Source organism: Macaca nemestrina, chromosome 9, assembly GCF_043159975.1.
Source record: "Macaca nemestrina isolate mMacNem1 chromosome 9, mMacNem.hap1, whole genome shotgun sequence".
Lineage (NCBI taxonomy): Eukaryota > Metazoa > Chordata > Mammalia > Primates > Cercopithecidae > Macaca > Macaca nemestrina.
This window is the reverse complement of record NC_092133.1, coordinates 30,134,575-30,161,290: the sequence shown is the minus strand read 5'-3', so window position 1 is coordinate 30,161,290 and position 26,716 is coordinate 30,134,575. Positions and strand designations below refer to the sequence as shown.

Genomic DNA, 26,716 nt, shown 5'->3' with positions numbered 1-26,716 from the left:
GAAGCAGAGGCTGCAGTGAGCCAAGATTGCACCACTGCACTCCAGCAGCCTGGGTGACAGAGCAAGACTCTTGTCTCAAAAGAAAAAAAAAAAAGAAACCAAATACGGTTGTGTGTGGCTTAACAATGGGGACACATTCTGAGAATTGTGTTGTTAGGAGATTTCATCATAGGGGAACAGCACAAAGTGAACTTACATAAACCTAGATGGTGTAGCCTCCTGCACATCTAGGCTGTGTGATGTGGCCTATTGCTCCTTGGCTACAAACCTATTTAGCATTACTGTGCTGGATACCACAGGCAGTGGTAACACAAGGGTGAGTATTTATGCATCTAACCATAGAAAAGGTAACGTAATGCATTGCACGATGATGTTATCATGGCTACGACATCAGTGGGTGATGGGAATTTTTTAGCTTCATCATAATCTTATGGGATCATTGTCTTATATGTGATCTGTCATTGAACAAAATGTCATTGTGCGGCTCAGTAGTATATAAGAAGAGGCTGGATTGACTTTTGAAGAGGTAAATCCCTCGCCAAGATTCAGGACTTGTTCTGAAAGTGGAGGTTTTCTGTCTGGTGCTAAGGTTCTCAGTTCCTGAGGCATGAGGTGGTATTTTGGGGTAAAGGTGCTATTTCTGAAGGCAAGATTCTGGGCTGATCTTGAGGCTCCCGTTTGGGCGTGTGGGTTCCAGGTTGAGGTGAGGGTTCCATTCCTGGAGGGCAGGTTTCCATTTCAGGGTCCAGGATTTGTGATTGTGTTTGAGTCTTGTGGCCAAGAGTCCATTTTGGAGCCCAGTATTCTAGAATTGGGTTGAGGTTCCCTCCTTGGGTGGAGTTTGATGATCAGGGTGGAGGTCTTGTACCCTGGGAGGAAGGGAAGAGCTAGACCTCCTTCCTCTTTTAGAGAAGACTTCCTGGGGCCATCAGCAGATGAAGAGGCCAGTAGAGCAACCTCTGAGCTGACACTTGGGAGGCCCAGGCTCCAGCCCTGGCCTGGATGTAAGACTATTTGTGGATAAGTCACTTACAAGCTCTAGGTCTCTGGCTGCAAGCTTTGGCCAGACAGTGATGTTGACTCATAAAGCACCATCCATGTTCACTTGAGCTTCCCAAAATGACACTAATGGTGGGCTCCGTAGACACCCACAGCCATTGCTTGGTGAGTCAAATCCATGGTGACAGGACTCAGGCTGCCCTGGGCACTGCCAGCTTGGTCCAATTAGTGCCAATTGGATCTTAACGTGTGCTGAGCGGCCCCTGGGGAGAGTGAGCACACATCGAGTGGGACATGTTAAATCTGGGTCCCTGGGGGTTGGCGTGTGGCTCTGTGGGGTGGGAGATGGGCCAACAGCCCCGTTCCTTGTAGGCCAGCTCTTACCTAGGCCAGGCAGTGGGCAAAGACATGTGGCAAGCCAGGATCTGAAGCGGTGCGGCTGTCTCCCTTGTGCTGTGCTGAGGGGCTGGGACCCAGAGGGGCTGTCCTTCACCCCTGGCTGGGTTGACCTCTGCCTGAGAAACATCTGTGTCTATATAGGGCTGCCACCCACACCCCTCCTCTTTTTCTCTCTTGCTACCTCCAATGTGGATCCTTCTGTTGGAGAGCTAAAGTTGCTGGGAAGAAAAAATTCCATTCCATTTGTCCTGGGCTTTGAGCTCTGGGAAGCCCTCTTCCTTCCCGGGTGTTCCTCAAGACCCCCTAGAAGTTTCTGAGGCAGGTGGTCTTGGCCTTATTTCCTGGATGTTTCCAGGGCCTCCCCACCCCGCTGTTTCCCGTTCCCACTGCCCTGGTCACACCGTTGCCAGTGGGCCTTGAATGGGGGCGCTCCTGACTTGGCCTCTTAGCCCCCATCCACCCTGCTGCAGGTGGACTTCCCCGTCTCAGAGGTCCTCCTTTGTTTTACCAAAACAGGCGACAGGCAGGAGTGAGTGGCGGACATGCTTTACAGGTCTAGGGCAATCTCTTCTGTGTTCTGAAAGGACATCTTTGGGACAGAGTCCTTTCCCTGCAGCCCAGGAAACTCAGGTGCTTGAGAAGAGGGGGAGCTTTCTCCACCAGCCAGTCTGTCCCAGGGACACACGGGGAGCTCTGTCTGGGTCCACAGGGACCCCCAGGCCCCCTCTCTCGGCCTGGCTATGGAACCTGAGAGGCTGAGAGGCCTGGGGGTCCCACTGGGCTATGGAAACCCAACCCACATGCTGACGCTGGTACAGCCCAGCAGGCCTCTGGAATTCTCCAGCAGCATCTGGGGGGACCTGGAGTGCAAGGAGGGAAGAGGAAAGACAGGCAGGATAGAATGCACTGTAGCTGAGGCATTGACTCTGGAATTGGACTTTGTCTTGGCTCCCTGGGCCTCAAAGCTTAACTTCTCCATGTCCTAATTCCTTATTTGAGGTAATGCTTGAGTACTATGGTTGCCATTGTTGGGCTCATCCTTCAGGTCTTGGCTTAGCTTCGCCTATTCTAGAAAGCCTTCCCTGACCACCAGGTGGGTTAGATGGCTTCTGCTGTCCCTCTCTGGCTGCCCTGGGCTTCACCATCCTCGCACGGATCACACTAGCTGCCAGGCCTGTTTGCTTGTCTGTATCTTTTACTGTCTCTCTTGCCTACTGCCGTATCACTGCCACTAGTGCCTGGCACACACAGTAGGCACTCAACTATGTTTTGAAATTAATGCAAGAATGGGCTGATTCTGGGGAATTCAAACTTTTCTTCTATGGGCTCTTCAGGACTGCCGCAGCCACATCCAATCAGTTCTCTATTGAAATGACATTTTCTGAATACCAGGCTCTGGGGCCCAGACAAGAGCAAGATGGAACCATTGCTTCATTCATTATTCATTGATGGCACAGATGTTCTTTGGGTGCTCTTTAGGTGTCAGGCCTGTGCCAGGCTCTGGAGACAGACATGGTTTTGCCCTCATAGAACTTGTGCTGCTGATCACTCGGGCGGAGGGAGGTCAGAGGTCAGAGGAGAGAGTGGTCAGTTAGGCTGAATGGAATCAGGGAGAACTTCCAGGAGAAGGGGTTTGTTTTGAAGAATGGTGAAGTTTGGGTGGACAGAGAGGGGCTTTCTCTTGGGAGTGGGCAAGGAGCTGATGGAGGAGATGGAGCCACCCGTGTGTAGCCATGAGGCAAGGCTGACCAGTGACAGCGTGGCCTGAGGCTGTGAAGCCAACTCACAGGACTCAGAATCTGTGGGGACCACTGGTCCTGGCTCTGCCAGCCACAGATGGGTGACCTTGGGCAGGGCACTTCCCTGTCCCTCCAAGTGTTAGTTTAGTTGTTTCTAAGATGGGAACTATGGCTGGGTGAGGTGGCTCACGCCTGGAATCCCAGTACTTTGGGAGGCTGAAGTGGGTGGATTGCTTGAACCCAGGAGTTCAAGACTAGCCTGGGTGACATGGAGGAAACCCCGTCTCTACCAAATAAACCTAAAAAGGATGGGAGCTGTGCTGCTTGGCAGTTCTCCCAGCGCCCGCAGGGTTGGGCTGGGCCCGAGGGCAGGTATGTGTGGAGGGAGGCTTGTGTGGGAAAGGGGACGGCAGTCTTGCTTCAGGTGTCTCTGTTTTGTAAATAATTAAATTCTTATCTCAAGCTAGTTGTGTCCACACTGAGGGAGGCCGGAGGGGGCCTGGGAACAAGGTGCTGTGTTGTCCAGGAAGTGACTGGGTCCCTTCTCTCCCCTCTTCCCTCCCTCCTGGCCTCCCAGTCAAGGCAGGTGGGCTTCTAGGGTCTTCTAGGGTCTGCGGCTGCCTCACTCCTTCCCTGCGTCTCTTTCTCTCTCCCTCTACCTTCTCGTTTCTGGTTCCCTGTCACATTCCCACCTCTACAACACAAAGAACCCCCTGCCCCTCTCCACTTACACCCCCCTAGACCACCGTGGCCACCATCACCATTGCCCACCCCGCTTTGCTGCCTGCTGAAGTCTTGCTCGCTTCCCAGCAGCCCTCCCTAGCAGCCCCCAGGTCTGCCGAGCCTCTCGGGAGGTCTCAGGGGAGCACCGGCCTCTCCCTTGCCCCAGTGCTCCGGAGACAAGCAGGCACGTTTTCATTTTTAGTGCTTACTACTGGGAATGTGAAGGTCTGTTTAGTCTTGTCCAGCTAACATAAACCAGCCGGAACTGGGCCGTGGCAGGGAACTTTGCTGTAGTTCCCTTATTTGGAATGAAATTCATTGTTTTTCACTGGGAGACACTGGGGGCTTTGGGGAGGCCCCACTGGGCCCTGCCCCAGGCTGTGGCCTGAGTGGCCTCTCCAAAGGTCACCAAGGTGCCTGTGCCACAGAGGCTAGCCCTGGGATACGTCGGCCCCCGCCAGGTTCACAGACTGTGACAGACGCGAGCCACGCCTAGTGCCTCAGGAATGGAGAATGTCTGGGGTCATGTCAAACTCTGTCAGTTCACAGAGGAGAAACTGAGGCTCAGAGAGGGGCAGGGACCTACCCAGACTCACAGGGCAAGTTGAAGCAGGTGGAGGTCTAGAACCCAGGGTCCCTGCTTCCTTGGTTCTCAGACCTCTATACTGTGGGGCCAGGGTACCTCTGGCCTAGGAGCTGGTGAAGGCCGGGGGTGGGAGGACAGGGGCGCTGATGAATCTGGTTGGAGTGGTCTGCAGCTTGGGAATCCCCCAAGACCTCTGGGGCAGCCTAGTGTGAGGCCTGGGGCAGTGAGGCCAGGGGAGGGCTGTGGGAGACGAGGAAGGGGAGGTGAGAGGAGAGGGAGAGGTGTCCAAGAGGCTGGGAGAGCTGGGTCTGGCTGTGACCCCGCGGTTGTCAATGTGACTTTGGCCTTGGTTTCCCCCATCTGTCCCGGAGGCTCAGTCTTTTTTCATTTTCTTTTTGTTTTTGCACCTCTCCTAAGAGGTCTCCTGGATGAACTGAGTTGGGGAGTGTTTCTTTTTCTTTTTTTTCTTTTTTTTTTTTGAGACAGAGTCTTGCTCTGTTGCCAAGCTGGAGTGCAGTGCAACCTCTGCACTCACTGCGACCTCTGCCTCCTGGGGTTAAAGTGATTCTCCTACCTCAGCCTCCCAAGTAGCTGGGACTACAGGCATGTGCCACCACGCCCAGCTAATTTTTTTTGTATTTTTAGTAGAGATGGGGTTTCACCATGTTGGTCAGGATGGTCTCGATCTCTTGACCTCGTGATCTGCCCACCTCGGCCTCCCAAAGGGAATGTTTCTTACCTGCTGTGGACTGCGTCCCTGGGCTAGTTTCTGTCCCTCTCTGTGCCCAGGTTCCTCTTCCTTGTCAAGCAGGATGTGGACTCTCCTTGAGGCCTCTGCTCTCTGAGCCCTCCTGCCCCAGCCTGGGCCATCTGCCCCTGGGCTTCTCTTCACTCGAGACTCCTGATTCTGCAGAGTCTGGCCCCTCAGACCCAAAAGTTTGAGGAAGTCCTCCTGCTCAGACCCCCAGCCCCGCGGAGAAGGGCAGGGCTGGTGGGGAGCAGAGGGAGTAGCCCCTGGCACTGTGGCAAGGGAGTGAGCTTGACAGGCAGATCTTGGGTTCAGACCTTGACTCTGACACTTATTAACTGAGCTATTAATTCGGGGCAGCTACTTCAAAACCCAGGGACCCTAAGGGCCCCATGCGTAGGGTAGGGAGTGGGGCAGGAAGCATGCATGCCCAGGGCCACCGACAGGTGTGTGCTAAACTCTAGGTGCCTCAGGCCAGCCTCTCTCTGGACAGCTTCCCCCTCCACCTCACCACCCTGTGGCCTTAGCTGTATCTCAGTCCCCTACTCAAGAAACATCAGGCTGGGCAGGTGGCTCATGGCTGTGATCCCAGTACTTTGGGAGGCTGAGGCCGGTGGATCACCTGAGGTCAGGAGTTTGAGACTGGCTTGGCCAACATGGTGAAACTCCGTCTCTACTAAAAATACAAAAATTAGCCGGGTGTGGTGGCGGGCGCCTGGAATCCCAGCTACTCGGGAGGCTGAGGCAGGAGAATCACTTGAACCTGGGAGGCGGAGGTTGCAGTGAGCCAAGATCGTGCCACTGCACTCCAGCCTGGGTGACAGAGCAAGACTGTTTCAAAAAAAAAAAAGAGAAACATCAAGTGTGTGTTTAGATATTCTTTCCAGAGGAAGTTCCCCACTTCACGTCCTTTAAAATAACTTCTCATTTACCCTCTTATTCTTTTCACAGGAAACACACAGCTGGGACGTAGGAAGCTGTAACTGACCAGTGTGGGCTGGAAAAGGAAAGAGAGATGTTAGAAAGTGTGGGCCTGGGGAATCCTGACTAGAAGGCCCCTGGTGCTGGGGAAATTAGGGCAGGAGATGCTGCATTGTTTACTATGAAAATTCCAGTCACTGCTCTTTTAGCAGTCGTGCTAGTACATTAGCCAAGCCTGTTTATACAGGTGTAGTAAACTTTCACTTCTGCAAGGTCAGTGAGACACCCATTTACAAAAGATCATCTTGTTGCCAAGAACAAACCACCACCTAGTGAAACATTTATCTCAGCCGTGAAAGTGAAAGTGGCTGACAAATGAACTAGTGTCCACACAGACCCTAGGTGTCTCTGGGGAGTGGGAGCTATTGAAAGTTTTAGATTTGCTTTTTGGAAAGATCACGCTGGCTACACGGTGGAGGATGGAGTTAAGAGGGACAAGTTGGGAGACAGGGACACCACTTATGAAGGAAGTGAAGTTGTCTAGGGGAGGGATGCTGAAGCCTGAACTACAGATGTGGTCCAAGAGAGGAAGGAACTCCTTTGAAACACATTTAAGAGGCGTGCTTGGGCCGGGTGCAGTGGCTCATGCCTGTAATCCCAGCACCTTGAGAGGCCAAGGCAGGTGGATCACTTGAGTCCAGGAGTTTGAGACCAGTCTGAGCAACATGGAAAAACACCATTTCTACAAAAATATAAAAAAATTAGCCAAATGTGGTGATGTGCGCCTGTAGTCCCAGCTACTTGGGAGGCTGAGGTGGGAGGATCGTTTGGGCCTGGGAGGCAAAGGTTGCAGTGAGCCAAGATTGCGCCGCTGCACTCCAGCCTGGGTGACAGAGTGAAACCCCACCTCAAAAGAAAAGAAAAAAAAAAAGAGTTGTGTTTGGCAGCACTGATAACTGAATGATGCAGGTGGTGAGGGTGAGGGAATAATCCAAGATTATTCCTGGTGCCGGGTTTTCAGGTGACTGGGAGGATGGTGATCTCATCAGGACCCCAAGCAGAAGGGTAGGGCTGGAGGGAAAGATGATAGGTTGAGTTTTGGCTGGTGTGTGTCAGAAGAGCCCTGAGATATCCTGGGGGAGACGCTGAGTTGGCAACTCCATGTGTGAGCTTGAATCTCAGAAGAGAGATCAGGGCTGCAATGAGTTGTCAGCAGTGGGTGTCACTTAAACCATGAGAGTGCTTGAAATATCACAGGGTGGACTGAAGGAAACCATGAAGAAGGGTGTGGGAGTGGTACAAGGAGAATCAGGAAAGGTCAAAAGGCCAGAGAGGCCAAGGGAGCAGAGTTTAGAGGTGTGATATGGCACAGTGCAGTGGTTCTCTAAGGACCTACAAATTGCCTGGGGAGCTTGAAAAAATGTAGATTCCTCCTCAGGGACCCGGAATAACCAAAATAATTCTGGAAGAAAGAAAAACCTGGAGGACTTACACTTCCTGATTTATTTCCTTTCCTTTTCCTTCCTTCCTTCCTTCCTTCTGTCCTTCCTTCTGTCCTTCCTCCCTCCTTCCCTCCCTCCCTCCCTTTTCTTTTTTGAGACAGGGTCCTACTCTGTCACCCAGGCTGGAGTATAGGGGCATGATCTCTTCTCACTGCAACCTCCACCTCCTGGGCTTATGGGATCCTCCCACCTCAGCCTCCTGAGTAGCTGGGACTACCGGTATGCACCACAATGCTCGGTTACTTTTTAAACTTTCTGTAGAGATGAGTTCTCACTATATTGCCTAGGCTGATCTTGAACTCCTGGGCTCAAGCGATCCTCCTGTCTTGGCCTCCCAAAATGTTGGGATTACAGGCGTGAGTCACCATTGTGTGACCTGCCCTATGCCATTGCTCACCTTCTTCAAAATAATAAACAAGAAATACCTACTGTTTAATGACCTCCTACTGTGTACCAGGCCCTGAGCCCCATGACCCACAGCTCTGACCTCATTTAATCTACACAATGGCTTTGTGAGCTAGGAGCTAGGCAGGTCAGCCTGAGGACCTGGTTTCCTTAGTGAGTCCTCTCCTGCCCACATCTGGCCTTTGCCTGAGCTGGCCCCAAATTTCATCTCCTCTGTGTCTCCTCTGAGTTGATAGGACTGGAAGCCCCTGGCTCTCTGTATTCCACAAGTCCACAAAGATTTATGAATCAAATCAGAAGTCAATGTACTGTTTCCCAAAGAGACATTTTTCTGTCAGATGAACTTCCTGGCACCTTCTCCCCTTGCAGCAGCTCTTTGAGTGCTGAGTGAACTTGCTCCAGGCCTGGCAAGTTGAGAACACAATCTGAGAGTTCAGTGCCCATGGGCTCTGAGCCTTGCCCAGGCCACTTCACCAACAGGGAAATGCCTGCCAGGAGGACCCAACACTCGGGCCTGGCAGGCCACCATTTCCCTGGCTCTGCCCCCATGGGCCTCACTGCAGTGTGCCTCAGTGACATCTCCTTTTTACCGATCTTTGGCATCCAATGAACACATCTTTTCTTCACCTCCAGCCAGGTCTCCTTTATGTCTCTTGAGGGTAACTTTGCATGACCTGATCCACAAACAGTCAATTTCCTAGACTGAAATTTGGGAAAGCTTATTGCCAAGAGCCATGAACTGGGGGTACCTTATTTTGCCCCTTTCTCCACTTACTGCCTACACAGAGTTTCAGGAAGGAAGGAGTGGGTTAAGTAAATGATGACATCTATTCACAGAAATACCTTGCAGCTTTTCGCATTAATGAGGTACCATGGTTTTAAAAAAGTCTGCTATATTATTAAGAGAAAAGAGCAAATTCTGTAATATGTATAGTATGGGCCTGTTTGCATTTAGAGTGCTACATTTTTCCTTCCCCCTCTTCCTCTCCCTTCCCCTCCCTCCTTCTCTCTCCCTCTCTTCTTTCATTCCTTTCTTTCAACCAGTATTTAGTCAGTGCCTACTGTGTGCCAGGCACTGTTCTAAGTACGAGGATGCAGCAGGGAACAAGTTCTCTGTCTCATGGAATTACATTCTTATGAAGAGAGACAGATTTTTAAAACCCAAAAACATGACATACGGATGTCAGATGATGAAAAATGCCCTGGAGAGAAAGAAACCATGAGTGAAGCAGATACAGGGATTATGAGTTGGGGGGTCTGGGGAACAGCACTTTGAATAGGTTGGTCAGAGAAGACCTGATGGCATTTGCAGAAGGTGAGGGAGTGAGCGGTGCAGGTATCTTGGGGAACAACTCTATTCTGTGGTTCCATACCTTGATATCTGCCTGTGCATCTAGTTATCACTCAACCATATTTACTTTGTTTGTACACACACAGACCAAGGCTGAGTGGATACCCACCCAACTGTTACCAGGGGCTACCTCTGGAGAATTGGCAGGAGTTGAGTAGTGTTGAGGAACAGGATGTTTTACTCCAGACAAATCAGTACTGTTATATTTATTTATTTTTAACAATAAGCACATATTGCTTTTACAGTTTAAATTTTACAGGCGCGGTGTCTCATGCCTATAATCCCAGCACTTTGGGAGGCTGAGGCGGGTGGATTGCTTGAGGTTAGGAGTTCAAAATCAGCCTGGCCAACATGGTGAAACCCTGTCTCTACTAAAAATACAAAAAAATGAGCTGGGCATGGTGGTGGGTGCCGGTAATGCCAGCTACTCAGGAGGCTAAGGCAGGAGAAGTGCTTGAACCCAGGAGGTGAAGGTTGCAGTGAGCCGAGATCGTGACACCACACTGCAGCCTGGGCAACAGAGCAAGACTGTATCAAAAAAGAAAAAAAAAGAAAAAAAAACTTAAAAAAAAATGAACTTTTATAGCCCTGTCCCCTACCAAAAGAGAGTATGGTCAGCAGAGTTGACTGGCTGCTTTGACCAGTTGTATCGAGGAATAAATGAGATAATTGATACATGATTGCCAGTGGTTGTGCCTATGTCTAGAAACGGTTAAATTTTGTTTCCTTCTCATATTCTTCCCCTCAGTGCCCAGGGCAGGGCTAGGTGTCCAGAAGTGCATAATATAACCATAGTGGAGTCCTGGGCTCACCTGCCTTAGGTCCTGGGAGTCAGTGCCTGGGCTCCACATCTTATGCATCTGAGGGCTGGTCGGGTCTGGTTCCCTCCATAGAGATTCAGGAACCCCTTAAGGGTTTATCCAGAAGATGCCAAATCTCCCTTGAGCCTGTTGTTTTGGGCCACCTGTCCTGGAGATCACATTACACCATCGTCATCACTTTTGTCACTATTTTAAACTCTACTACCATCAGTCTTTTTTTTTTTTTTGGAGACAGGGTCTTGCTTTGTTGCCTAGGCTGGAGTACAGTGGTGTGATAATGGTTTACTGCAGGCTTGACCTCCCAGGGCTCAAGCAATTCTCCCACTTTAGCCTCCTGAGTAGCTGAGACTATAGGCATGCCCCAGCATACTCTGGCTAATTTTTAAATTTTTTGTAGAGATGGGTCTTACTATGTTGCCCAGGCTGGTCTCACACTCCTGGCCTCAAGCAATCCTCCTGCTTCAGCCTCCTGGAGTGCTCAGATAACAGGGGTGAGCTACTGCTCCTGGCCCAGATAGTTGCTTTAAAACAGTTTATTGCTTAAATTTTTATAAAGGTTGTCTCATGTGTCCCTGTGAAGAGACCACCAAACAGGCTTTGTGTGAACGACAAGGCTGTTTATTTCACCTGGGTGCAGGTGAAAAACTCTATTCTGTGGTTCCATACCTTGAACTGACTCTCTTTTTGGGCTGAGTCCGAAAAGAGAGTCAGCAAAGGGTGTTGGGGTTATCATTAGTTCTTATAGGTTTTGGGATAGGTGGTGGTGTTAGGAGCAATGTTTTGTGGGCAGGGGTGGATCTCACAAAGTACATTCTCAAGGGTGGGAAGAATTACAAAGAACCTTTTTAAGGGTGGGGGAGATTACAAAGTACATTGATCAGTTAGGGTGGGGCAGAAACAAATCACAGTGGTGGAATGTCATCAGTTAAGGCTATTTTCACTTCTTTTGTGGATCTTCAGTTGCTTCAGGCCATCTGGATGTATATGTGCAGTTCACAGGGTATATGATGGCTTAGCTTGGGCTCAGAGGCCAGACAAAGGTAACATATACTTTTAGGAAAATCTAAGAACATATGAAGAAAAAAATAGGAACTCACTTATGAATGATTAACGTCAGTGTCACGCACGTCCGTGTGAAGAGACCACCAAACAGGCTTTTTGTGAGCAGCAAGGCTGTTTATTTCACCTGGGTGCAGGTGGGTTGAGTCTGAAAAGAGAGTCAGCGAAGGGAGATGGGGTGGGGCCGTTTTATAGGATTTGGGTGGGTAGTGGAAAATTACAGTCAAAGGGGGTTTTTCTCTTGCAGGCAGGGGCAGGGGTCACAACGTGTTCAGTGGGGGAGCTTCTGAGCCAGGAGAAGGAATTTCAGAAGGTTAATCGCTCAGTTAAGCTGGGGCACGAACAAATCACAATGGTGGAATGTCATCAGTTAAGGCAGGAACCAGCCATTTTCACTTCATTTGTGATTCTTCACTTGCTTCAGGCCATCTGGATGTATATGTGCAGGTCACAGGGGATATGATGGCTTGACTTGGGCTCAGAGGCCTGACATTCCTGTCTTCTTATATTAAGAAGAAAAATAACATAACAGTGTTGAAGTGTTGGGGCAGGGAAAATTTTGGGGGGGTGGTATGGAGAGATATTGGGTGATGTTTCTCAGGGCTGCTTTGAGCAGGATTAGGGGCGGTGTGGGAACCTAAAGTGGGAGAGATTAAGCTGAAGGAAGATTTTGTGGTAAGGGGTGATACTGTGGGGTTGTTAGAAGGCGCATTTTTCATATAGAATGATTGGTGAAAGGCCAGGCATGGTGGCTCATGCTTGTAATCCCAGCACTTTGGGAGGCCGAGGTGGGCAGATCACGAGGTCAGGAGATCGAGACCATCCTGGCTAGCACGGTGAAACCCTGTCTCTACTAAAAATACAAAAGAAATTAGCCAGTCGTGGTGGCGGGTGCCTGTAGTCCCAGCTACTCAGGAAGCTGAGGCAGAAGAATGGTGTGAACCTGGGAGGCGAAGCTTGCAGTGAGCTGAGATCGCGCCACTGCACTCCCGCCTGGGTGACAAAGCAAGACTCCATCTCAAAAAAAAAAAAAAAGAATGATTGGTGATGGCCTGGATACAGTTTTGGATGAACTGAGAAACTAAATGGAAGACACAAGGTCCGAATAAGAGAAGGAGAAAAACAGGTATTAAAGAACTAAGAACTGGGAGGACCCAGGACATCCAATTAGAGAGTGCCCAAGGGGTTCAGTGTAATTACTTGCTTGGTTGGTGAGTTTTTGGGCTCTATCCTTGACAGAGTCCTCCTTTTTAAGTTGGAGGCTGAGCTTGGTGAGGTGTGTTTTTAAAAGACCATTAGTCCGTTCTACCTTTCCTAAAGATTGAGGACAGTAAGGGGTATGAAGGTTCTACTGAATACCAAGAGCCCGAGAAACTGTTTGGGTGATTTGACTAATAAAGGCCAGTCCGTTATTGGACTGTATAGAGGTGGGAAGGCCAAACCGAGGAATTATGTCTGACAGAAGGGAAGAAATGACCGCGATGGCCCTCTCAGACCCTGTGGGAAAGGCCTCTACCCATCTAGTGAAAGTGTCTACCCAGACCAAGAGGTATTTTAGTTTCCTGACTTGAGGCATGTGAGTAAAGTCAATTTGCCGGTCCTGGGTGGGGGCAGATCCCCAAACTTGATATGTAGGGAAGGGAAGTGGCCTGAACAATTCCTGAGGAGGAGTAGAATAGCAGATGGTACACTGACAAGTGATTTCCTTAAGGATAGATTTCCACGGTGGAAAGGAAATGAGAGGTTCTAAGAGGCAGGCTAGTGGCTTGTAACCTACATGGAAGAGGTTATGAAATGATGATAGAATAGAATGGGCCTGTGAGGCTGGAAGGAGATATTTTTCTTGGTCCAAGAACCATTTGCCTTGTGTGGGAAGAGATTGATAGGTGGAAGTTTCAGTGGGAGAATAGGTAGGAGTGACCGATGAGAAGGAGAAAAACTGGCCGTGAGGGACAGAAGTTGGAATGCTAGCTGCCCGGGTTTTGGCACCAAATGTCACGCACGTCCGTGTGAAGAGACCACCAAACAGGCTTTTTGTGAGCAACAAGGCTGTTTATTTCACCTGGGTGTGGGCGGGTTGAGTCTGAAAAGAGAGTCAGTGAAGGGAGATGGGGTGGGGCCGTTTTATAGGATTTGGGTGGGTAGTGGAAAATTACAGTCAAAGGGGGTTTTTCTCTTGTGGGCAGGGGCAGGGGTCACAAGGTGCTCAGTTGGGGAGCTTCTGAGCCAGGAGAAGGAATTTCAGAAGGTTAATCGCTCAGTTAAGCTGGGGCACGAACAAATCACAATGGTGGAATGTCATCAGTTAAGGCAGGAACCAGCCATTTTCACTTCATTTGTGATTCTTCACTTGCTTCAGGCCATCTGGATGTATATGTGCAGGTCACAGGGGATATGATGGCTTGACTTGGGCTCAGAGGCCTGACAGTCAGCATTTTGGTGTGTTTTTTTTTCTGGGTCTTCATTTTTATGTTCTTAGAAGTTCTCTTGCCAGGGACAGTGGCTCATGCCTGTAATCCCAGCACCTTGGGAAGCCGAGGTGGGCGGGTCACCTGAGGTTGGGAGTTTGAGACCAGCCTGACCCACATGGAGAAACCTCGTCTTTACTAATACTACAAAAAAAAAAAAAAAAAAAAAAAAAATTAACCAGGCATGGTGGCACATGCCTGTAATCCCAGCTACTCGGGAGAATCGCTTGAACTTGGGAGGCGGAGGTTGTGGTGAGCCGAGATCGCACCATTGCACTCCAGCCTAGGCAACAAGAGCAAAACTCCACCTCAAAAAAATAAAATAAATAAATAAATAAATAAAAAATCCTCTTTGTCTCATGCAATCAGAATGAAGCCTTATTGGTTTGTTAGGTAAAACATCAATGTAGGGAATAGTAGTATAAAATGATACATATGTAAATATTTTCACCAAAACACACAAATTTGCATTTACTAGTTGGTGTCTTGATGTAGAGCCATGATCCCCTGGTTGGAATTCCCTGAGTACCTCTTGTAGGAACCCTCCTAAGGCATGCTCTCCAGTAGTCAGTTTCGGCTGCTTTGAAGTGCAACAGGAGACTAAAGATCCTTTTGAATTATTTACGGGCAAAATCCTTCTAGTTTTTTTTTACTGAGGATTTTATAGTTGTCTTGCCATTATATAATTTGACAGTATTTTTTGGCCTTTATTATTTTTAATTGTCACATAATAATTGTATATTTTATGCGGTACAGTGATATTTTGATACATATATTCAATGTGTTATAATCAAATCAGGGTAATTAACATGTGTATCAACTCAAACACTTATCATTTATTTATTGTGTATATTCAAATACACTTTCCTAGCTATTTGAAAATATACAGGACCAGGCTTGGTGGCTCAAGCTTGTAATCCCAACACTTTGGGAGGCTGAGGCAGGAGGATTGCTTGAGGCTAGGGGTTTGAGACCAGCATGGGCAACATAGTGAGACCCCCATCTTTACAAAAAATAAAAAAAAATTGCCAGGCATGTTGGCACACGCCTGTAGTCCCAGCTACTCTGGAGGCTAAGGTGGAAGAATCACATGAGTCCAAGAGTTTAAGGCTGCAGTGAGAGACGATGGCACCACTGCACTCCAGCCTGGGTGACATAACAAGACCTTGTCTCAAAAAAAAAAAAAAAAAAAAAAAAAAGAAAAAAAAAGAAAAGGAAAGAAAAGAAAAAGAAAAAAGAAGTACAATAAATTGTTGTTAGTTATAGTCACCCTATAGTGCTATAGAACACTAACACTTATCCCTCCTATCTAGCTGTGCTTCTGAATCTGTTAACCAACTTTTGGTTATCCCTCTCCCCCTTCCTTTTTCCTGCCTCTGGTTACTATGCTGTTCTCTACTTCTATGAGAACAACTTTTTTTGTTTCCACATATGAATGAGAACATTTGATATTTATCTTTCTGTACCTGGCTTATTTCAGTAACGTAATGTCCTCTGAGCCCATTCATGTTGCCATGAATGACAGAATTTCATTTTTTAAATGGTTAAATAGTATTCCATTGTGTATATATACCACATTGTCTTTATTCGTTCACTTGTTGTTTGACACTTAGGTTGATTTCATATCTTGGCTATTATGAAGAGTGCTGCAATAAACATGGGTGTGCAGCTCTTTGACATAGTGATTTCCTTTCCTTTGGATATATACCTAGTAGAAAGATTGCTGGGTCATATAGTAGCTCTGTTTTTAGTTTTTCTGAGGAACTTTGATACTGTTTTCCATAATGGCTGTACTAATTTACATTCCCACCTGCAGAAAGAGTTCCCCTTTCTCAGCCTCCTTGCCAGCGTTTGTTGTTATTATCATTTTTTTTATAATGGCCACTATAACTGGGGTGCAATGATATTTCACTGTCATTTTGATTTGCATATCCTTGATGATTAGTGATGTTGAACATTTAGAAAAAATGCTTGTTGGTTTTTGTCTGCCTTCTTTTGAGAGATATCTATTCAGCTCATTTGCCTGTTTTTTAATTGGAGGATTTTTGTTTGTTTTTTGCTGTTGAGTTGTTTGAGTCCTTTGTATATTCTGGATATTAACCCCTTGTCAGATGAATAGTTTGCAAATATTTTCCCCCATTCTGCAGGTGATCTCTTCATTCTGTTGATTGTTTCCTTTGCTATGCAGAAACATTTTAGTTTGATATAATTTCTTTTATCTACTTTTGCTTTTGTTGCCTGTGCTTTGAGGTTTTCTTTATAAAATCTTTGCCCAGACCAATGTCCTGAAGTATATCTTCTATGTTTTCTTCTAGTACTTTTATAGTTTTGGGTCTTACATTTAAGTCTTTAACCAATTTTGAGTTGATTTTTATATATGGTGAGGGATATGGCTCTAGTTTCATTTTTCTGCATTTGGATATCCAGTTTTCCTAGCACCATTTATTGAAAAGAGTGTTCCATCCCCAATGAATGTTCTTGTCACCTTTGTTGAAAATCAGTTTTGCTGTAAATACATGGGTTTATTTCTGGATTTCCTATTCTGTTCCATTGGTCTATGTGTCTGTTTTTTTTGCCAGTGCCATGCTGTTTTGGTCTTTTTAATATATTTTGAGGTCTGGTAGTGTGATATGTCCAGCTTTGTCCTTTTTGCTCGGATTGCTTTGGCTATTTGCGGGGTGGGGTCCATACAATTTTTAGGATTGCTTTTTGTATTTCTGTAAAGAATGTCTTTGGTATTTTGATATGAATTGCATTGAATCTGTAGATTGCTTTGGGTGGTATGGTCATGTTCACAGTATTAATTCTTTTAATCCATAAACATGGATGTCTTTCAGTTTTTTTATGTCCTCTTCAATCTTTTTCATCAGTGTTTAACAGCTCTTATTGTAGAGATCTTTCACTTCCTTGGTTGAATTTATTCCTAGATATGATTTTTTGTAGTTATTGTAAATGGGATTGCTTTATTGGTTTCCTTTTCCACTAGTTTGTTGTTGGTGTATATAAATGCTACTGATTTTTGTATGTTGATTTTGTATTCTGAAGTTTTACTGAATTCATTAATTAGTTCTCAGAGTTTTTTTGGTGGAGTGAGCTAGCTTGCTTTCTCTCTTGCTTTCTCTCTTTCTTTCTTTCTTTCTTTCTTTCTTTCTTTCTTTCTTTCTTTCTTTCTTTCTTTCTTTCTCTTTCTTTCTTTCTTTCTTTCTTTCTTTCTTTCTTTCTTTCTTTCTTTCTTTCTTTCTTTCTTTCTTTCTTTCTTTCTTTCTTTCTTTTCTTTCTTTCCTTCTTCTTTTTTTCTTTCTTTTTTTTTTTAGACAGACTCTCACTCTGTTTCCCAGGCTGGAGTGCAGTGGCATCACCTCGGGTCACTACAACCTCCTCCTCCTGGGTTCAAGCCATTCTCCTGCCTCAGCGACCCAAGTAGCTGGGATTACAGGTTTGCGCTATAATGCTGGGCTACTTTTTGTATTTTTAGTAGATATGGAGTTTCACCACGTTGGCCAGGCTGGTCTCGAACTCCTGTCCTCAAGTGATCCACCTACCTCCTCCTCCCAGAGTGCTGGGATTACAGGTGTGAGTCATCATGCCAGCAAGTCTTTTGCTTTTCTATATACAATAGTTTATATGCAAACAGGGACAGTTTGACTTCCTGTTGTCTAATATGGAGGCTCTTTATTTTTTTCTCTTCCTTAATTGCTCTGGCTAGTACGTCCACTACTGTGGTGAATAAAAGTGGTAATAGTGGGCTTTCTTGTCTTGTTTTGGATCTTGGAGAAAAAGCTTTCAACTTATCCCCTTTCAGTATGATATTGGCTATGATTTTGTGCTATGTGGCCTTTATTGTGTTGAGGTATATTCCTTCTCTACCTAACTTGTTGAGAGCTTTTTATCATGAAGGGATGCTGAATTTTATCAAGTCCTTTTTGTGCATCTATTGAGATGAGCGTGTGGTTTTTGTCCTTCATTCTGTTGATGTGATGTATCGTGTTTATTGATTTGTGTATGTTGTATCCCTGAAATAAATTCCGCTTGATCTTGGTGAATCATCTTTTTGATGTGCTGCTAAATTTGGTTGACCTGTATTTTGTTGAGGATTTTTTGCCTCTATATTTACCAGAGACATTGCCCTGTAACTTTCTTTTTTTCTTTCTCTCTCTCTCTCTCTCTTTTGTTGTGTACTTGTCTGGTTTTGGTATAGGGTAATGCTGGCCTCATTGAACAAGTTTGGAAGAATTCTTTCCCCCTCAATTTTCTGGAGGAGTTTGAGAAGAACTGGCATTAGTTTTTCTTCAGATGTTTGGTAGAATTCAGCAGTGAGGCCATCGGGTCCTGTGCTTTTCTTTGATGGAAGACTTATTATAGATTCAATCTTGTTACTTGGAATTGGTCTGTTCTGGTTTTCTTTTTCTTCTTGGTTCAATCTTGGTAGTTTTCATGTGTCCAGGAATTTCTCAAATCCTGCTAGGTTTTCTTTTCTTTTCTTTCTTTCTTTCTTTTTTTTTTTTTGAGATGAAGTCTCACTCTCTCACTCAGGCTGGAGTGCAGTGGCATGATCTGAGCTCACTGCAACCTCTGCCTCCTGGTTTCAAACGATTCTCTTGCCTCAGCCTCCCAAGGAGCTGGGATTACAGGCGCTCATCACCACGCCAGGCTAATTTTTGTATTTTTAGTAGAGATGGGGTTTCACCACGTTGGTCAGGCTGGTCTCGAACTCCTGACATCATGATCCACCTGCCTTGGCCTCCCAGAGTGCTGGGATCACAGGCATGAGCCACCGTGCTGGCTGGTTTTCTTTTATTTTTCTGCATATGAATGCCAGGTTATAGCCACTAGGTTCTCTAATTTGTTTATGTATAGTTGTTTGTGATAGTCTCCAATGATCCTTTGTATTTCTGTGGTATCAGTTTTTTTTCTTTTTTTAAGTAAAAGCAAGTTTATTAGAGAAGTAAAGAAACAAAAGAATGGCGACTGCATAGGCAGAGCAGCCCTGAGGGCTCCTGGTTGGCTATTTTTATGGTTATTTATTATCATATACTAAATTAGGGGCGGATTATTCGAGTGTTCCAGGAAGGGGCAGACAATTCCTGGAACTGAGAGTTCCTCCTCCCTTTAGACCATATAGGGTAACTTAGGGATGTTGCCATGACATTTGTAAACTGTTATGGCACTGGTGGGAGTGTCTTTTTAGTATGCTATTGGCACTTTCGTTGCTTTCTTGGTTTTGGTGGGTTTTGGCTGGCTGGTTTTTTCTATTGCACTTTTTTTTTTTTTTTTTTCGAGACAGAGTCTTACTCTGTTGCCCAGAATGGAGTGCAGTAACACAGTCTTGGCTCACGGCAACCTCCACCTCCCAGGTTCAGGCGATTCTCCTGTCTCAGCCTTCTAAGTAGCTGGGATTACAGGTATGCACCACCATGCCGGGCTAATTTTTATATTTTTAGCAGAGATGGGGTTTTACCATGGTCAGGCTGGTCTTGAACTCCTGACCTTAGGTGATCTGCCCACCTTGGCCTCCCAAAGTGCTGGGATTACAGGTATTAGTCACTGCACCTGGCCTATTGTATCTCATTTTATCAGCAGGGTCTTTGTGACTTGTATCTTGTGATCCCCTATCTCATCCTGTGACTAAGAATGCCTAACCTCCTGGGAATGCAGCCCAGCATGTCTCAGCCTCATTTTACCCAGGCCCTGTTGAAGATGGAGTGGCTCTGATTTGAACACCTCTGACATATTTTTCCCTCCTTTTTACAAGGGGACCCTTAATCCTATGGGTTGTAGACAGATGAATATCTATCTTCTCTAACTTCTTCTGGCTGAATAGGGGTGATGATATTTCTATCTATTAGGGTCTCTTGTATTTAGAGTAGAGAGGCACTCAGTCAGAAAACATTGGTATAAAGGCCAGGCACAATGGCTCATGCCTGTAATTCCAGCACTTTGGGAGGCTGAGGTGGACCAACTGCCTGTGGTCAAGAGTTCGAGACCAGCCTGGCCAACATGGTGAAACCCCATCTCTAGTAAAAATACAAAAATTAGGCCAGGCACGGTGGCTCACACCTGTAATCCCAGTATTTTGGGAGGCTGAGGTGGGTGGATCACCTGAAGTCAGGAGCTTGAGACCAGCCTGGCCAACCTGGTGAAACCTCATCTCTACTAAAAATACAAAAATTAGCTGGGCCTGGTGGTGGGTGCCTGTAATCCCAGCTACTCAAAGGCTGAGGCAGGAGAATCACTTGAACCCGGGAGGCAGATGTTGCAGTGAGCTGAGATCGCACCATTGCACTCCAGCCTGGGTGACAGAGTGAAACTCTGTCTCAAAAGAACAGAAAAAAAAAAAAAAAATTAGCCAGGTGTGGTGGTGTGTGTCTGTAGTCCCAGCTATTTAGGAGGCTGAGACAGGAGAATCGCTTGAAACTGGGAGGCAGAATTTGCAGTGAGCTGAGGTGGTGCCACTGCACTCCAGCCTGGGCAATAGAGCGAGACTCCATCTCAAAAAAAAAAGAAGGAAAGAAAAAAGAAAATGCTGGTATGGTGAGGGTCATTCATAACTCTGACTTCTGATAAAAGGTGATATCAGGAAGATTAATAAGTGTTCAATTTAAGAAATTGTTGAGTAAGCTTATCCTCCTTTCCTACACAAAGAGTACAACAGCAATATGTTTCACAACAACAAATCAATATAAGTAAAAGCATTCCAAGTAAACTAAATGAGAAGTCTTTCCAGGAACTGGGCAAGGGTTGGAACCAAGCTGATTTGGGGTTGCTACCCAATTCTAATATATGCCCAGAATTAGAAGACTGATCCAGATTTTTATATTACCTGTTTCTCTTGTTTCTTCTGAGCAGCAGCCAGAAATCACTAATTGATTCACAGAAATAAGCAGGGTCAATCTAAATTGCAGAAAAAACTTAAAAACAACAGACAAGACTAGAATCTAATAACAGGTGTTCCATAGTTTTTGAAACACAAATTTTCTCTCCAGTCTTGCTTTTTATTAAAACCAAATCATGGTTTCGTTTGCAAAATAAGCTTTAGTCATATTATAATTGTCTTGATTGTTTGTAGAAGTGCAGCAAGAATAATTATTTGCCATATAGGCACCTTTTAAAACTGCCTTTGATGGATCTTAGTTCCATAAGGAATCATGGATTAGACTTTTTAAAGCCTTGAGCCAAGCCATGGGTTTGTGACTGCAAATACCTGTATGAGCTTGGTAAATTTCTGTCCTCTCGAGGTCCCAAGATAACTAGGGGCTCCTAAGCCTGTCAGAAAATGACATTCTATACTTACCATAGGTGAGGAACCCTGTACAGGGACTGTGCAGACGAGATATGAGGACAGTCTTCCCAAGGGGCTTTTATTCCTTAAAGGAATCTGTTTATATCTGAAAGAATGCCATGCCAGTCAAAGCCTTGGTAAAAGAGCCAGTCTCCAATTGTGTTCTGTTACAAAAGAAAACAGTTGCTTTTTGCACTCATGTAAATAACTATATTGCCATAAGTTAAGAATACTCACAAATAGTTCCCAAATTCTGGAGAAATCAAGTAGAGAGAAAGAAATATGCTCCAAATTTTGCTTACAGGAGGATTCTTTACTCAATTGCTAAAAGCTATAAATAATTGAAAAGTTTTCTTGACTCCAAAATTGGCCAATTGATGCTGCAATCTATTTTCGTTGGGTCAGGGGTCTCTTCAGTATCATCCCTTTGTGATTCACCATGGAAGATGTTACTGGAAAGCAGTCCCAGTTCAGACCCCAAGAGAGGGTTCTTGGATCTTACGCAAGAAAAAATTTGGGGTGAGTCCACAGAGTAAAGTGAAAGCAAGTTTATTAGAGAAGTAAAGAAACAATAGAGTGGCTACTCCACAGGCAGAGCAGCCTCTGTGGTATCAGTTGTAATGTCTCTGTTTTGATTTCTGATTTTATGTATTTGGGTCTTTTATCTTTTTTTCTTGGTTAATCTGGCTAATGGCTTGTCAATTATGTTTATCCTCTCAAAAAAACCAACTTTTTTGTTGATCTTTTGTGTTTTTTAAGTCTCAATTTGTTTTATTTCCACTCTGGTCTTTACTATGCCTCTCCCACTACTAACTTTGCATTTTGTTTGTTCTTTCTTTTCTAGTGCCTTGAGATACTTCATTAGATTTTTTTTTTTACTGTATTGATTTATTCCTATAAACTTTCCTCTTAATACTGCTTTTGCTGTATCCTATAGGTTTTGCTTTGTTGTGTTTCTATTTTTATATGTTTCAACACATTTTTAAATTTTCTTCTTAATTTCTGTATTGAACCATTGATTGTTCAGGATCATGTTATTTAATTTCCATGTATTTGTACAATTTCACAAGTTCTTGTTACTGATTTCTAGTTTTGTTTAACTGTGGTCAGAAATGATAGTTGATATGATTTCAATTCTTTTTTTTTTTTTTTTTTGAGATGGAGTCTTGCTCTGTCACCCAGGCTGGAGTGCAATGGCACAATCTGGGCTCACTGCAACCTCTGCCTCCCAGGTTCAAGCAATTCTTCTGCTTCAGCCTCCTGGCTAGCTGGGATTGCAGGTGTGTGCCACCACGCCCAGCTAATTTTTGTATTATTAGTAGAGACATGGTTTCACTGTGTTGGCCAGGCTGGTCTCTAACTCCTGACCTCAGGTGACCCACCTGCCTCGGCCTCCCTAAGTGCTGGGATTACAGGCATGAGCCACCACACCTGGCCATGATTTCAGTTCTTTTAGAATTGTTGAGACTTGTTTTGTAGCCTAAAATGTGGTCTATCCTGGACAATGTTCCATGTGCTGATAAAAATAATATGTATTTGCCTGGGCGTGGTGGTTCATGCCTATAATCCCAGCACTTTTGAAGACTGAGGTAGATGGATCACGAGGTCAGGAGTTCAAGACCAGCTTGGCCAATATGGTGACACCCCATCTCTACTAAAAATACAAAAATTAGCGAGGTGTGGTGGTGTGCACCTGTAATCTCAGCTACTTGGGAGGCTGAGGCAGGAGAATTGCTTGAACCCAGGAGGTGGAGGTTGCAGTGAGCTGACATTATACCACTGCACTCCAGCCTGGGCAACAGAACAAGACTCTGTCTCAAAAAAAAAAATGTGTTCTGGAGCTGTTTGACGAAATGTTTTGTAAGTGTCTGTACATAGTGCAGTTTAAATTTAATGTTTCTTTGTTGATTTCCTATCTAGATGATCTATCCAATGCTGAGAGTAAGGTGTAAGTCCCCAACTATTATTGTATTGGGATTCTATCTCTACTTTTTGAAACATTTTTATTTTACTTTTATTTATTAGGGGCGGAGTCTTGCTATGTTGCCCAGGCTGGTCTTGAACTCCTGGCCTCAAGCGACCCTCCTGCCTTGGCCTCCCAAAGTGCCAGGATTACAGATGTGAGCACCGTGCCTGGCCCCCACTTTTTTTGAAACAGGGTCTCACTTTATTGCCCAGAGTGAAGTGCAGCAGCATGATCATAGCTCACTGTATCCTCAAACTCCTGGGCTCAAGTGATCTTCCTGCCTCAGCCTCCTGAGTGCATACTACCTTTCCTGGCTTTTTTTTTTTTTTTTTTTTTTCAGTAGAGATGAGTCTCACTATGTTGCCCAGCTGGTCTTGAACTTCTGGCCTCAAATAACTGTTCTGCCTCAGCCTCCCAAACTGCTGGGATTACAGGCATGAGCCACTGTGCCTGGCCTTTGTTTCTCCCTTTAGATCTAATAATTTATGCTTTATGTATCTGGGTGCTGTATTGTTTGGCACGTATAATTTATGATTGTTATATTCTCTTGCTGAATCGATCCCTTTATTATTATTTAATGACCTTGTCTCTATTTACCATTTTGACTTAAAGCCTGATTTATCTGATGTAAGCATAGCTTTTCCTGCCAATTTTGGTTTCTGTTTTCATGGAATATCTTTATCTATCCCTTCATTTTCAGTCTATATGTGTTTTTACAGGTGAAGTGAGTTTCTTATAGGTAGCATATAGTTAGGTCATTTATTTTCTTATCCATTCAGGCAGTGTATATCTTTTAAATGGAGGAATTTAATCTATTTATATTCAAGATTATTGTTGATAGGTGAAGACTTGTCCCTGTCAGTTTAATTGTTTTCTGATTGATTTGTGTATCCTTTCTTTCTTATTGTTTATGATTGTGGTTCGGGTTTTTGTTTTGTTTTGTTTGTTTTTTTGGTAGTGATAAGATTTGATTCTTTTTCTCCTTTGTGTATTTGCTCTACCAGTGAGTTTTACACTTTTATGTTTTCATAATAGTGATGATTCTCTTTTTTGCTTCCAGATGTAGTACTCCATTGAGCATTTCTTGTAAGGCTAGTCTAGTGGTAATGAATTCTTTCAGTTTTTGCTTGTGTGGTAAAGACTATTTCTACCTAATTTCTGAAGGATAGCTTTGCTAGGTATGGTATTCTTGGCCAATGGTTATTTTCTTTTAGCACTTTGACTGTATCATCCCATTCTCCACTGGCCTGTAAGGTTTCTGTGGAGAAATCTGCTCTAGTCTAATAGATATTCCTTTATATATGACTGAATGCTTTTCTCTTGCTGTTTTTAGAATTCTCTTTTTTTTCTTTTTTTGGAGGCTTTCTGTGTGAAGTCTCTTTGTCTTTGACTTTTGATAATTTCACTATAATGGCCTCAGGAAGGGCCTTTTTGGTTTAAATCTATTTGGGAATCTTTGAGCTTCCTTGATCTGGATGTCCATATCTTTCCCCAGACTTAAGAAGTTTTCAGCTATTATTTCATTAAATAGGTTTTCTATACTTTTTTCCTTCTCTTCTCCTTTTAAAACTCCTGCAATATAAATATTTGATTGCTTAATAATGTCTCATAAGTCTTGTAATTTTTCTTGACTTTTTTGTTCTTATTTCTTTTTTTCTCTGACTGGGTAATTTCAAATGACCTTTCTTTTTTCTTTCTTTTTTTTTTTTTTTTTGAGATGGAGTTTCACTCTTGTTGCCCAGGCTGGAGTGGACTGCTGGTGCGATCTCTGTTCACTGCAACCTTCGCCTCCCAGGTTCAAGTGATTCTCCTGCCTCAGCCTCCTGAATAGCTGGGGTTACAGGCATGAGCCACCATGCCCGACTAATTTTGTATTTTTAGTAGAGATGGGGTTTCTCCATGTTGGTCAGGCTGGTCTCGAACTTCTGGCCTCAGGTGATCCGCCCACATTGGCCTCCCAAAGTGCTGGGATTACAGGCATGAGCCACCACTCCCAGCTCAAATGATCTACCTTTCAAGTTCAGAGAATCTTTCTCTGCTTGATCAAGTTCTGCTGAAGCTCTCTATTGCATTTTTTATTTCATTCATTGAACTTTTTGACTGCAAGACTTCTGTTTGTTTCTTTTAAAATTATTCCTATCTCTGTTGAATTTCTCTTTCACATTGTGAATTGTTTTCCTGATTTTTATCAGATTGCCTATCTGTATTTTTTTGTATCTTGTTGATTTCCTTAAGATTCCTTTTTGAATTTCTTTTCTTGAAATTTGTGGATTTCCTTCCCATTTGGGTCTCTTACTAAAGAGTTATTATGTTCCTTTGGTGATGTCATATTTTCTTGATTTTTGAGTTTCTTGTGTCCCCATGTCCCCATATTGATGTCTGTACATCTAGTAGATCAATCACCTCTTCCAAACTTTTTAGAATGGCTTGTGTAGAGAAAGGTTTTCATCTGCAGCTGGGTTGTAGTGTGCCAGTTGGAAAGAGTGTGATGACTCTGTTTCTGGATAGGTGCAATGGTATAGTCTCTATGCAGCTTCTTCAGCTGCACTGGACATCAGCAATAACTGTGAGCACCCCCGTGGCCTAGGCTGTAGATGTTTGTGCAGTGGCATCATAGGTTGTTAATGTCCTCGTTGTCAAGGGTACTTGAGGTCCTCCTATTCTCATTTAACCCACAAGGGGAAGACTTAGCCAAGGGGATCTCTCTTGGTATCAAGTCTGACGTGGCCTACAAGCAGCTGTAGCAGCCCTGGGTTCCAGGTGCAGGTGCTTAAGAGTGGCTGTGGGGCGGGGGTTCCAGGGTCAGGGTCTTGCAAGCCTATTATGCCACCTGGGTCATGGGGTGCAGCTTTGCTCTCTGTGGCAGGGTTGGATATATGTTGCCCAAAGAACCAGCATCTGTGACTCCGAAGCACCCCTTATCAGCTCAGACCCACAGGCTGGGTTATACCTGTGATTCTACTGCTGGGAGGGACAGGGCACAGTACTGGCCTGACTCCTGGGAAGAAGTGCTCTGAAGATTTGGGCCTGGGAAACAGGGTATGGCTGCAATTCAGGAACTTAAGCCAATAGGGTTCAGCGGCAACTCAGATCCCAGGGGATGAAGCATTGTGTAGTGTGACTCTAGAACAAGAGATTGTGGAGCTTGGCAATATTCCAGACTGTGTGATGCCAGGTGCAGCGGCAGGAAGTATCCCAGAAAGGTGGAGCATAACTGTTGTTTGGGCACTGAGGGGGCAAGGAACAGCACAGTGATGACTTTACTCCCCAGGGAGAGGGGTATGTCAGTGGCTCAGACTCTAGAGAGCTAGCCCAGCTCTGGGGAAACAGAGTACTAGGGTTGTTTGGCCTGTAGGGCAGAATGTCAGTTCAGCCACAGCTCTATTTCCCTGGGACAGGGGGTACTGGGTCAGCTCAGTCCTGGGATGCACGGTTGCTCAGCTTGGCCAGGGCACTGATTCCCCAGGGACTGGTATGCTGCTTTGGCTCATGCTTGGGGGTAATAGGGGACATGACTGTCCTGGGCAGCCCAGGAACTATTTCTCTGGGATGCAGGGCACCATTTTAGCTTAGGCACTGGGGTGAGTGACTGCTCTAGGCAGCCAAGGTACTGTTTTCTGGGATATAAGGCACTTCTTCAACTTAGGCACCAGAGAGATGTGACTGTCCTGAGCATCCAAGGTACTGTGTTTAGGAGGCAGGGTGCCTAGGAAATCAGTTAGGCTCTGGCCCAAGGGGGCAGAAGGAGGG

The 26,716-nt window shown here is 45.2% G+C and overlaps 1 protein-coding gene across 3 annotated transcripts in view; it reads left to right on the top strand.

Annotated features, from left to right (window-relative positions):
* Nucleotides 1–26,716, top strand: part of LOC105478322 (neuralized E3 ubiquitin protein ligase 1) — a 98,945-nt gene that overhangs the window by 14,746 nt on the left and 57,483 nt on the right. The gene's annotated exons all lie outside the window — the stretch shown is intronic.